Genomic DNA, 11,735 nt, shown 5'->3' with positions numbered 1-11,735 from the left:
TCGTGGACTGGAATCCATGATTGATCATTTTAAGTCAATCAGTCTTCTTGGATAGAGAAACTTCAATGTTTTTATAACTACCATTAACCAGAAAAAAACAGTAACAATTATGATAATGATGAATGATGGTAACGTCAAAAGTAACAATCGTCACTCCTATAAATCTCGATTTCCATTCTCTATGCCAGTAAACCCCTTCAATCACCTATCTTCATAATGTATTTTTCCTCGGGGTCCGCTGGGGGTGCTAGTGCTTCTCCCCGCCCAGCTCAGTATTTCTCAGCCAGGAGCGTCCTTCCAACTCACTGCCTTGGGCAGGGGCTGATCCGTGTCCCTGGAGTGAGACATGGAAAAGTTCCCTAGAAGGTGCGTCTGAAGAACGGGCCCCAAAAGGGACAGTGGCCACGCTGGGGGTTCCCTTCCCAGTACTCAAGGCGGCCCTGTGAATGGGGTCTTGGAAAATTTTCCGAGCAGCGCCTCCCTCGACCCAGCAGTACAGGGCCCGGCCTGTGGACCACCTGCGGTGAAGGGCACTTTGCGCTGGTGGATCCTTAAAGCGCCAAGCCAGCGAGCCTCTCGGGAGGGTGGCGGGAACGGGCACTCCCTCCCAGAACTGCAGGTCCAATCTCCCGCTCGCTCCCAGTCGGCTCCGGCTCCGTAAAGCCACTTGAGCGATCCCGCCCTCGCTGATGCTATCTCGGGGCTTTGCCTAGGGCATCGCAGCACAGTCAGGATCCCTCGACCTTTTCAACCCCACCTCCGGGAGTAAACTATATAAAAGGGCCGCGGGGTGGCTCAGTACCACTGAGGTGGACCACACCGCGATGGATCTGGGTCCCCAGAACCACGAGGGAGCGCCGCCAACCTTGTGAGCCTGGCCTCGTTGCGGTTCCCAACGACGAGATGACGGGAAGCAAGACGTGGAGGCCCAGTAAAGCCCTCCGCAGGCTTCGTATCGGTCATCCTGGCCAGGCCACAGCTCCGGAGAAGGGACTTGGAATATTTGGGGGCGTTCCGAAGAATGGGTCCCACACAGACACGCGCAATGGATGGGGCGTCCTATCTAGACTCACCCGTGGGGCTCAAGCTGGTCCCCACCTCCAGAAAGGGACTCAGAAAAGCTGATGGGAAAGTCCGGCGACGGGGACCCACGCAGGCCCGCCTCCAGGCCCCGATACACCTTCCAGGCCATCTGTGTGGGTAGGGCCGGTCCGTGTCTCTGAAGGGGAACTTGGGAAAAGTTGGGGGCACCTCCGACCACCGGACCCCGAGAAGGACTGCAGTCCAGCCAGGGCCCTGTACTGTCCCTCACAGACGGCTCCTACCGGGTGCCACTACAAGTGGGAGCTTGGAAAATAATTTCAGCAGGTGCCTCTGACAGCTGGGACCCACGCGGGCTTGCGGCTGAGCCTACCATGTACAATCCGGTCCTCCCCGAATGGCCGGGTCCCACCTCCCAGAGGGAGAGGGGAAAAAAATGGATAGCATGAAGACCCAAAGGCCGGGTCACACGCTTTCCCGTTACCCCGCAGCGGCTACGGTTGCTTCTCGAGGGCGAAGGGGCACCAGCAGGTTCTGGTCCACACCCGCACCCGGGAGGACAGCGACATGGTCACTCCCCCAAAACCCTGCCTGTGCATTCTCCGGCGAATAGATGACGCGCCAATGCACAGATTCCCAGCAGGACCGGGAAGATTCCGCTAGCGCCACCGGCCTTCTGGAGTTCTGCCGTCGCGCGTTGGCCAAACCCGATCGTTGCAGATTTTCTCCGGTATTCCGGGGGAAAACTATATAAAAGCGGCCGCCAGGTGGCTCTCGACAACCGTTGTTAATGTCAGAGGGCCGTCGCCAGATCTTTGGCCAGCAACGGTGCACCGCCGCCACTCAAAGGCTCGATCACCTCTGGGCGCACCCCGGAACTCATCTCTCCGCCGGGGGCGGCGGGGAGGGGCGGGCTGTGGGCGTGTAACGCATCCAGGGGCGTCCTCCTGGGAGCACAAGGGGAACTTGGAACATTTCTCGGAGAGGCTAGCAGACCGGGCACGCTGCCTAGGTTCTCCTGAGCAACTCAGGCGGTGCCCAGGCTCCCGGGAGACTTGGTCCATTCTGTGGGGGCTAAGCAGAGCAAGGACTGGGGAACTGAAACGTTTAAAGTACTCCTAGAGAACATGGATGAATATTGTCATTTATAATTAGGGAGTGGGGAAGGTCTTTCTAAAGCCAGAAAGCCGTAAAGCAAATGATCAATAACTTGACCTCATAAAGTTTAAACAAAACAGGTCTTTGCACACAGCACAAGCAAAGTCAAATGACAACGGGTGGGGAACATTTGTGCAAATACATGTAGAATACGATATTGATTTCAGCGTTACTTATTATAACAAAACTGGGGGAAAAATACTAGCCCTTAGGAGGGACCAGGTTAGGTAAATTCCAGGACATCAATAAGGTGAATTTGTGTTTTACTTTATTTTTAGTTTTACTGTTTAGAAGAGGCAGATCTAGAGGTACTGACATGGGAAGATGTTGATAATGACCTGCTAAATGAAAACAGCAAGTGATAGAACTTCTCTTGGAAAAAAAAATGCACGTAAAAAGAATACTTGGGTGGGGGAACCTGGGTGGCTCAGTTGGGTGGCTCAGTTGGTTAAGCAGCTGACTTTTGGCTTTAGCACAGGTCATGATCTCACAGGCTGTGGGACTGAGTCCTGTGTGAGGCTCTGTGCTAAGCAGGGAATCTGCTTCAGATTCTTTCTCCTTTTCTCTCCCTCTCTGCTCCTCCCCGCTCTTGTGTGCACTCTCTCTGTCCCAAATAAGTAGACAAAAATCTTTAAAAAAATACTTATATGGAAAGGCAAAGGAATTAGAATAGTTACAGCGATTTTGAAAAACCGGAATAAAAATCTCCCGTATCTTAAAAGTTATTATGTAGTTACTAAATTCTGTGTGGTATTGGCAGTAGATCAATGGAACAGTAGAAACCCAAACGAGTATGTGCAACTGATCTTTGGCAAACATGCACAAGTAATTCCTGGGCTGAAAGATGGTCTCTCCGTCTCCTATGGAAATAGGGCAAGGGGACACCCACAGGCAAACTGAACTACACTAAAACCCCTGACCTCACACCTCAAACAAACATTAGCACCAAGTAGATAAAACTCTTATTTATAAAATGTAAAACATTAGGAAAAAATTCTGTGGGAAAAATTGGGGATCTAGGGCTGGCAAAGAGATTTTAGACTTGACACCAAATGTGTGACCCATCAAAAGAAATGGACAAATTAGAGCTTATTAAAAGTAAAAACCAAGGTTTTGTGAAAGATCCTTTTAAGAAGATGAAACAACAAAGTACATCGTGAAGGGAAGTGCTTACACATCCAAATAATCACACGAATGAAGGGCAGATATCCGAAGCTACAAAAACTCGCAAAATGCACTGGTGAGAAGCAAACAGTCTGATTACAAAATGGGCAAATGACATGAAGAGGCATGTCACTGAAGAGGATACAGATGATAAAGGAGCACATGAAAAAATTAAAATCACAGTGAGGTATCATGACATATCTACCAGAATGCCTTGGACAAAATGTAGGAAAACAGTCTCAGATGTTGGTGAGGACATGGAGAAACTGGTCACTCATGCACCGCTGGTAGGGTTATAAAGACGTTATAGCTACTCTGGAGGAGGCCCTTACCCCCCAACCCCGCCCCCTCCCCACCCATCCCGGCTCTACAAATAAGCAAACCACAATGATAAAAACATGCAAGTACGACCCAGAAACTCAATCCCAGGCATCTATTCCAGAGGAAAGAAAATGGATTCAGGGCAGTCAATGATTAACTCAGTGGATCTGGTATGTTTAGAATTTGCGCATTCCAAAGAGAGGTCTGATCTTTACCTGGCTCCTGGGAGAAAATCTCTAAGCCCTTGGAATGTCTTGCCTGAAAAGAGTGTCTTTGTTATGTTGGGGCCTTGGATGTTTGAAGCCAGTAAGGGACTTATGGTGGTGGTGGTGGTGGGGGAGGGGGATTTGGGCCATGCAGAATTATTTTGACCTCTAGGAAGTCACCTTCATGGAGTCCTGTGAGAGTCCTGTGAGTCTCTCCCTGCCGCCCTCCACCCGCACCGAAATTCAGAAATGAACACATTTCTTTTGCCTTTGTTCTCCATGTCATTATGTTTGGGGCTGAATGAGGTAGCACTTCACAGTGTGGGGCCCAGGATGACTATGTTGCAGAATTTCTTTTCCTTTGGTGTCTGTGGTTCTTGGTCATGCCACTTTTAAGAATGAAGAGGTAGACCAGATAAAGGGTGGTGGGCAGAAAAACAAAGTTCATTGAGAGATGGTACAAAGCTCCGAAAGAGGGAGGGACCACCCCTCCCTCCCTCCCTCCACCATGGATCTTTCCAGGGAGTGACGCATTCAACCCAAGAATGGTCTGGAGGACCTCACCCCCAGGTCCAACAACCCTATGTTCACACAAAATTCTGGACATGAATGTTCTTTTATTTATTTTTATTTATTTATTAGAGAGAGAGCGAGCACACAGGCAGTGGGGCTGTGCAGAGGGAGAGGGACAGGGACAGGCAGACTCCCTACTGTGGAGGGAGCCCAATGTGGGGCTCACTGGGGAGCCCAATATGGGGCTCATTCCCAGGACCCTGAGATCATGACCTGAGCTGAAGGCGGATGCTTAACCAACCGAGCCACCCAGGCCCCCAGACACGAATGTTCTTAGCAACTCTGTTCATCACAGCCTTCAAACAGGAAATGACACAGAGGTACTTCAAAGAGCGAAATGTTAAACAGTTGGGTGAAGGGGTGGGCGACTGGGTAGTTGTGGAAATGGAGAGAAGTGTTCGTAGACACACATCAGAGGAAGAATGGACAGGAGAGGGTAATGGATTGTCTAGGACATGGGGAGATACAGGATGTATAAATGTTTGGGGAGGTTGGATCACTGTTAGGTGAACAGTGGTAGATTCTATTTAGACCCGATGTCTGGGGGACCACCAAGACAAGGAAGAAGGGTTTGTTAACCTTGAAAATAAAACTGTCAGTTACTTTACCAGCAAAGTGGATTTATTTGGGAATAGAAGGGAATTGCAATTCAGGGCACCCGAGCGCACCCGAGCTACAGCAAAACTGTAGGCAAGTCTGGAGAATGAAGGGGAGGAGTGCTATTTTATAGAGTAAACAGGAGTTGGGAACGTCTGTTATAAACAAACAAGCAAGAAATCCACTGGAGTAAACTGGGAGTCTGCAGTACAGTGACTCCTCATTGGCTGAGCTGTGACAGTCTTTCATTGGCTGGGCTGTTGCCTGCTGGGCTAGAAAAGTAGACTTCTTCCTTTGGGGAATATAAGGTGACTCTATTCCTACTGAGTGCTCCAATTTGCCACACGTGGTAAGGTGTGAGAGCTCCCCCTTCTGGCGGTCCAACTCCTTTTAGTGAGGTTTCCCTTTATTCATTTTCCCAGCTTGGACCTCATTCATTCATTCATGCATTTGTAAGATTTTATTTATTTATTTGAGAGAGAGAGAGAGAGAGAGAGAGAGAGACAGAGACAGTGGCAGAGATAGCAAGAGAGAACATGAGTGGGGGGCGGGGAACAGGCTCTCCGCTGAGCAGGGAGCCAGAGACACGGGGCTCAATTCCAGGACCCTGGGATCATGACCTGAGCGAAAGACAGAGGCTTAACCCACTGAGCCACCCAGGCATCCCTAGTTGGACTTTTTAAATATGTCATATCTGTAATACATCCCAGTCAGAAAATGTAGGAAGTGGTTGTATATCTAATTCTGGATGGAATGAGAAATATAGGGTTTTTATAAACACAGAGTTAATAATTAAGGCCTTAGAAGTAGACTAGATCACACAGAGGTATTTTTTTTTTTAAAGCATAGTTATAAAAGAATAGGGACCAGTGTTGATCTCCCATGAACTTCAAGCTTAAAAACCCAGGGCCTATGATTGCAAACAGTGCTGTGAAGGAGCATTGAGAGACAGGGATAAAAGAAGAAGATCCTGGTGTTAGGAGCCAGAACAAGAATGTCCTCAGAAACAAAGGTGGGCCACCCTGCCTGCTTCTCTGCCCCTGCCCACCACAGTCTCAGGCAGACAGCCACTTCCCAGCCCTTCTTCCTCTCCCTTTCACTCAGACCCAGGGCCAAACTGGGTGGGCAGATCCTGAATCCGCAGGCCTGGATTCCCTGTGTCCTTGGCATCACCCCACATACCTGGCACCCTTAGTCATTCACTCACTGCCCCAGCTGTCCAAAGCAGAGGCCGGCAGCCCAGACCTACTGCACCATAGTCCTCTTTGCAAGAATCGGGCCGCTTACCCAATGGGAAGACATTCCCTTCACATGGTGGGGACAAGCCACAGGGACAACAATCCTTTTGCACCTGGACACAATCTTCGTGTGCTCTTGCACACAAGACCAACTGAGGCCTCAGGGATGAGTGGCATGCTTATCACTATTGTTCTCATGAAACAGCCCCAAGACACATAGAGGAGATTTTGGCTGGTTGGGGATGCTGTGCAGAAAGCTGGAAAAATAGACAGACACAGAAACATACACACATCCCAGGGGGCTTTGGTACTCTTGCCGGGGGCAGCAACCATGGGAGCAGAAAATGTTTCAAAAAGCAGTGGCTCCCAACTTCTTGGGTCCCTGGGCCCCAGCTGGTTCAGACAGAATCTGGTTATTTTACTGATTTTACTCTGGAGGGGGTGAGGGCTTGGAGCTTCCTAGTCTGTCATTTCTTGACCAGCACCCTGCATTTTATTCTGTCCTCTCTACTCTTTCTCCTCAATACACAGTCAAAAATAAAACAACAATAATCTGCACCCATTGTATTCAATTTTCAAATTTGATCAAAGTTTAATAACAAAGGGAAACAGTTGTGAACAAGTTTGGTAAGGGAATTTTATTTATCTTTTTCAAAGTTATCAAAATATTTGAGTATAGTATATAAAAACTTTAATATATTTAAAATCGGAGGAAGTAGATAAACAATTCCTTATGGTTCCTTCTGGCCCATCCCCTCCCCTTTCTTCCACCTCCAGGCTGCACAACCTCCCCCCAGCAACTGTGATTCACTTGATGAAGCATCTGCATTCCCACTGGTCTAGAAACGTCTCTCACTCATCTCTATCTCCTGTGTTCCCCACATGCCTAAGGCCACTTCATTCACTGACATGGTGAATTATTTCTCTGCTGAACCCAAGGGCTGGATGAAAAAAAAAAAAAAAGAAGAAAGAAGAAAATCTCTCCTATCTGTTCTGTGAAGTCATAACCTTAATGGAAGATGGAACAAGTGAGCATAAATGTTCAGAAACAGATTATTTCCACATCAGCCCCTGACCTGTCATATGGCTAATGTGGTGGAGAACATAACCGGTATTATTGACATTTCCTTGGTGAGCTTAGAATATTCAAGCCCACAGAAGAAACCTGACTATTTGGCCAAAGGTGTATCAACTCAGAAGTAAGAGCAAGTCCTTATTCATTGCTTCATTGGCAGGAACCCAGCCACCACTTGTCCTACTCTGCATTCTCATGCAGGAACATCTGGAAACTGAGCAGATAAAGCTGATAAAAGAAGAAGAAGCTATGCCCACAGGTTATGCGCAGAAGGGTCTGAGACAGAGAGTGAGCCCTCTCCTCTCCCCAGGGTCAAAAGGAAGAAAGGATTGGCTACTCTGTGTATAAGGAAGACATTCATATCCCCATTGTGCAGATAACAAAATGAAAGTCATAGGTTGTATGAACTAGAGTATGTCCTCCTGAACTCCATATGTTGAAGCCCAAGCCCTCCATATGATTATATCTGCAGACAGGGCCTTTAAAGAGTCAACTGAAATTAAATGAGGTCATAAGGTAGGGCCTGATCTCATAGGACTGGTGTCCTTATAGGAAGAGGAAGAGGCACCAGGAGTGTGGGCACACAGAGGAAAGACCATGAGAAACCAAACCCGCTGGCACCTTTATCTGGGACTTGTGGCCCCCAGACTGTGAGAAATAAATATTTGTTAAGTCATCCAGCCTGCTGCATTTTGTTACAGGCAGCCGCAGGAAACGAATATATAGGGTTTTATACTTTAATTAGATCTGTTCTAAATTATTATTCAATTAACATTTAATTTCTAAGATTAATGCCAAATCCTAGGAAACCCTCATACTTGTCACATGGGGATTTTTGTCTCCAAGGTAAGGACTCCACTCTGGAATTTCTGAGTTAATAATTCCTGGTTAAATGTACATGCATTGCTTCTCTAACACCCACCCTAGTTCTTTGGAGCCACCCTCCTCCCTGCTGTGCCCTGCCCCTACCCTCTGGATGCATCTTGGCTCGTCCACATGTGGGTTTCAGGCAGCAACAGGACAGCAACCCCAGTTCTGCCCTCCGTAGCCTAGGACATGGCCAGGCTACTTTAGATCTATTTAATTGTGGGAGGAACAATCCAAGGACTCATGTCTTGCTGGAGGTTTGGTGACTCTCATCATGCAAATCAGGCACTTTTTAAAAGGACTTTGCATAGGTAAGAAGCTGGAGGACAAAAATCATGGGTCTACTTCTGGGTACCACAGTCCCTGTGGGGAAGACAGGCTCTACAAATACAGAAAGAAGTTTAGTTTGGGAGGAAATTGAGTTCACTCCTTCAGATATCTTAATGAAGTGGTAGCTGAGTTCTGTCCTAGCATTTGAAAGCACTTGTGGACTGTGAAGTGCTACTTAAATCAATGTTAATCATTAAATGGACTGCATGGACAAATACTGTTAGAGTGTAAGGAACTGGCATAGATGATAACCCTTTGACCTGGGAAATACCAAGAAAAGGAACCATTTTTGGTAGTGTTGAGACCCTCTGTTTGGGATTTATATGTATTTACTCAATTAATCCTCATTATAAGTCTGCTAGTTATGGATTGGTCATCCTTTTAACAAGGACAAGAGCGAGGTTCAGAAAGCTTTATTGAAATGATGAAATCACATGTCTAGAAAATGACAGAGCTGGCATGTAAGCTCAGCTCTGTCTGTCTCTGCATCTCCAGTCCCCAAACATGCTGGTCCCAAGGCATGGGTCCCAGACCTAGGTTTTCCCTGGATATGTCACCTTTGTAGGACAGAGCTCAGGGTCTGGAAAGGTCTTATCACACCCTTAGCTGTTCACATGCTGACACTAGGTGCCCCCCTTCTCGCACCACACAGTACTCTCCAAGGTGCTGACCTAACTTCCTAAGCCAGCCCCATCTCTCACCTCAGTTAATAGATCAGTCTCTCCCACCAGGACAATCCTCAGCCTTTATGACCTTTCAGCACCCATGCTGGTCCAGACCCAAACCCGGAGGACCAGGATATCTCCTTGTCTTAGGGCTGCATCTGTCATAGCCCCAGTGCATTCTATAAATACATGGCATCCCTCTAGGCCTTGATGATTAAATTATTCTTCCTGCTCTATAGCATTTTAGATATTCACATTGTCTTGATTCTCAGAGATTCTCACCCATTCCTTCACTTTCAGAATGGGTTCCCCACCAACTACACAGATGAATGAGACCATCTGAAGCAAAGCTGCAGCTCATGGCCATGAACCCACAAATATCCCTACATCCCTCCCCATTGAAGGTTATATCTATCCCCGGATAAGTCCAGTTTCTCAAATGTATCCCCTTCTATCCTGTTCTTTGGAGAACTTTTTATTATTAATTAGAAGCTAATGTCCTTTACTGACCTTTTCCCAATCCAACCCCATAAACTCCTTCAGTCTCTTCTTTCTGGAGACAGATCCTCCTCTGAACCAGTTTATCTCTAGTTCATGCCCAGTGTATTTCCTCCTCTTCAAGTGAACCCAAATAGCTGCACCTAGCAACAATTCCTGCCTCCCTTCAGCCTCTGGGGGACTAAGGGTGAGCTCCCTGAGGATTTTGATATGCATACTTACAAACCTTCATGACAACACAGTTACTTCCCATAATCAAATCGGATAAATTTTTCTCAGTCTTTCACTTGGAACCAAAGCAGTTGGTTTGGGGAACTTTATGTTTCCCTTGTGGGACCACCTTTGGGGAACTTTGGGGAACTTTATGTCTCCTAGGCTTATTTGACATCTCAAACTCCTGACTGAAAAACTCATGCAATCCAGTTTTCCACTGTTATCTCTATGATGACAATGTCTAAAATTTCATGTCTGGATTTCATTTCTGAGGAACCATCTATACTTGCATGTGAAACAGGCACTTAATATGAAATGCGTCAGGATGCCTGAGTGGCTCAGTCAGTTAAGCCTCTGCCTTTGGCTCAGGTCATGATCTCAGGATCCTGGGATCAAGCCCCACATTGGGCTCTCTGCTTGATGGGGAGCCTACTTCACCACCCGCCTCTCTGCCTGCCTCTCTGCCTGCTTGTGATCGCTCTCTCTCTCTGTTCAATAAATAAATAAATAAATAAATAAATAAATAAACAAACTAAAAAAAATGAAATGCATCTCACACTAAAGCCAATTACTTCTTCTCCAAAATAAAAATTACTTTTCCTCTAGTCTCTAATCTTAAACTGTGGTTCTACTCTTTATTCAGGGATTAATCTTTGATAGATCTCAGGACCATACCAACACAATCAAGCATTACCTTTATCTCCTCTCATTTCCAACCTGACACCCACACACATACCTCTGTCTGCACTCCAATGTTTCAGTTGCAGTTACAGTGTCAGTTCTCAGATATTCCTTCTTTTTAAAAATTTTTTTATTAACATATAATATATTATTTGTTATAAGGGTACAGGTCTGTGATTCATCAGTTTTACACAACTCACAGCACTCACCATAGCACATACCCTCCCCAATGTCCATCCCCCAGCCACCCCACCCCCCCCCGCCCCCTCCATTCCAGCAACCCTCAGTTTGTTTTCTGAGAGTAAGAGTCTCTTATGGTTTGTCTCCCTCTCTGGTTTCATCTTGTTTCATTTTTCCCTAGACATTCCTTCTTTAAATTACTCCTTAAGTGTTGTAACTGTCCCTCAGAACAATGTATTACTTAAAATATAACCCATGAGAAATTGTACTAGTTACCAAGCATGTTTAGATATAGCCCTAAGAAAAACATATACAGGCAACAGGCCTCTGGGGGAGAGGATGATATATGTCCTTGAAGCCAAGCAGCTAGGCATGCCATTAAGGGTGGAATCCTGCCTGCTTCATTTTTCTGTTATCTCCCCTTCCTCCTGAGAGCACCTGTGGCTAATTAGATGATCCCTTTAAATGTGCTTGCTCAACTATAAACTTTATACTGCTTGACCAGATATATTTTGCCTCCCTTCTTGTTTATCTACAAGGCATATGATTAATGTGTAGCCTTCTTCGGCTCCTTTGTTGATTACTGTCTATATCTAATAAAAATGGGACTGAGGAGTTGTTCGGGGCAACAGTCTTTTCTACTGCTGTAGAACAGCTTTCTTTCTCTTGCTCTCTTTCTCTTGCAACTGACTTGTTTATGCCTCATTCCTCTCCCATGTGCCGTCAGGAAGCAGCAAAGTCTAGAACCTGCAGGCCATTCACTTAATTTCTCATTGTATCTTTATATACTTTTTTGTTCTTTATTTCCTGTATCCCCCACTGGCTTACCTGTAGAAAAGCCAGCTGCATATTCAAAAGGCAAGTTTCCCTTGACTATTATGTGTGAATTATAAACTCACCAATTCCATGTACACAAGAGCCTGAACTT

This window comes from Lontra canadensis, unplaced genomic scaffold (assembly GCF_010015895.1).
Source record: "Lontra canadensis isolate GAN:19392208 unplaced genomic scaffold, GSC_riverotter_1.0 scaffold57, whole genome shotgun sequence".
NCBI lineage: Eukaryota > Metazoa > Chordata > Mammalia > Carnivora > Mustelidae > Lontra > Lontra canadensis.
This window is presented reverse-complemented; position numbering follows the sequence as displayed.